The following is a 2,249-nucleotide window of genomic DNA, read 5'->3' as shown; positions in this document are numbered from 1 at the left end:
AAACCAGTATGTGATGCCCATAATGCTGTCTATGTGGTGCGCAGCAGCTTTAGAGCTGCCCTAAGGTGTTGTCTAGTGAGCAGAGGCGGACAGTAACTAAGTACATTTACTTGAGTATTGTACTTAAGTACACTTTTTGAGTATCTGTACTTTACTTGAGTATTATTTTTTCTGGGAACTTATGACTTTAACTTCACTACTTTTGAAAAACAAATATTGTACTTTTCACTCCACTACATTTCTATGAAGGTCCTCGAAGTAGAAAGTCGTAAGCAGCTTTGAAAGTCAGTGGGTGATTTTCTTTCTTCTCTAAAAACTGTCTTTTTTTCAGACAGTTTATCAGTGATCACTCTTGTAGGGCTACTTGAAGTGATTTCCAAGCATATTTTGAACACTGACTAGTTCCAAATGTGATATTTATTTACAACAATTCAATAATAAGAAATTAATATTGTGGTATATATTAGACACAATATTGTCCGACTTTGCTAAATTGTGGTACGTGAAAATATTACCTATAAAGCCACAGAAGAACTGTTGTGTGTCTCCTAATAAAACACAAATGGTACTTAAGTACTTTTAAAAGCAAGTACGTCTGTACTTTTACTTAAGTAAAAATCTGTCTTTACAACTTTTACTTGTAATGGAGTAATATTTGACCAGCAGTATCTGTACTTTCACTCAAGTAATGGAGTTGAGTACTCTGTCCGCCTCTGCTAGTGAGTGAGCTCAGTATGTACTGACACAGTGGCAGCAGTAGCGGTTTTGAGAGAGTAAAGCAGGAAAAGAGGCGCTTCCTCCTCCCTCAGAGGCAGAGCTCTATCTCATCTGTGACTCACGGCCATCACCGCGCGCTTGCTCTCAGATGAGGGAGGAGAATGAGACGCGAGCCGATATAAGAGCATCGATCCGGGGGTCAAACGCGATGGAGCGGGTAATGGAGCGTGTCGCTTTTGGATCGGTTCTTCTCGTGTGTCTGATGTCTGGTGAGTTTCCGCTTCAGTCTCGTTACTGTGACGCGACGCGACGCGACGCGACGCTTTGACGCTGACGCAGTTATGATCGGTGAGCGCGAGCGCGAACTCAGTGTTTATGGGGTGTAAATAGATTAATTATTAGCTCCTCTTTCACTGTCGGACAGCACGAGTCTGACACACGTTTCCTCGTGCGTGCGTGTGTGTGTGTGTGTTTGTTTGAAACGAATCCAATTTTGTCATTGTTTTATTTACTCGTGCTTTAAAATCATGGCAGTGTTTTGTTGTGTTTTGTCAAATATTTACCACAGTTTAACTAGTAACTGCTGTGGTGGTGTCATGATAAAGTAAGGGTAAATAGGGGGAGACCGGTTGTAACATTTTTGACATTTCTATCTGTATCATGGAGTTTTTTTTTAAGCCAGTGCGTTTAAAATGTGATACAAACTAGTTACAAGTGTCTGCTGTTACATGACGCAGCTGTTATATTTGCAGCACAAACAGAAAATTCATGGTTTAGTTTCTAACATGAGGAGTGAAATGTTACAATGTAATATCCCCCAGGGTGAAATGTAACATTATGAGGATTATGACAAAAAACACTGACTTTTCAACATAATTAGTGTGTGTGTGTGTGTGTGTGTGTGTGTGTGTGTGTGAGAGATTTGACGCTGACGCAGTTATGATCGGTGAGCGCGAGCGCGAACTCAGTGTTTATGGGGTGTAAATAGATTAATTATTAGCTCCTCTTTCACTGTCGGACAGCACGAGTCTGACACACGTTTCCTCGTGCGTGCGTGTGTGTGTGTGTGTGTTTGTTTGAAACGAATCCAATTTTGTCATTGTTTTATTTACTCGTGCTTTAAAATCATGGCAGTGTTTTGTTGTGTTTTGTCAAATATTTACCACAGTTTAACTAGTAACTGCTGTGGTGGTGTCATGATAAAGTAAGGGTAAATAGGGGGAGACCGGTTGTAACATTTTTGACATTTCTATCTGTATCATGGAGTTTTTTTTTAAGCCAGTGCGTTTAAAATGTGATACAAACTAGTTACAAGTGTCTGCTGTTACATGACGCAGCTGTTATATTTGCAGCACAAACAGAAAATTCATGGTTTAGTTTCTAACATGAGGAGTGAAATGTTACAATTCACATGTTACAATGTAATATCCCCCAGGGTGAAATGTAACATTATGAGGATTATGACAAAAAACACTGACTTTTCAACATAATTAGTGTGTGTGTGTGTGTGTGTGTGTGTGAGAGAGAGAGAG

At 39.8% G+C, this 2,249-nt stretch overlaps 1 pseudogene; it reads left to right on the top strand.

The window, feature by feature from the left end:
- The first annotated feature begins 769 nt into the window (after positions 1 to 769).
- Positions 770 to 2,249, top strand: part of LOC107562430 (TGF-beta receptor type-2-like) — a 19,737-nt pseudogene continuing 18,257 nt past the window's right edge.

Source organism: Sinocyclocheilus grahami, unplaced genomic scaffold (genome assembly GCF_001515645.1).
Source record: "Sinocyclocheilus grahami isolate Dianchi unplaced genomic scaffold, SAMN03320097.WGS_v1.1 scaffold823.1, whole genome shotgun sequence".
Taxonomy (NCBI): domain Eukaryota; kingdom Metazoa; phylum Chordata; class Actinopteri; order Cypriniformes; family Cyprinidae; genus Sinocyclocheilus; species Sinocyclocheilus grahami.
The sequence above is the reverse complement of the archived record's forward strand: the minus strand, read 5'-3'. Positions and strand labels throughout refer to the sequence as shown.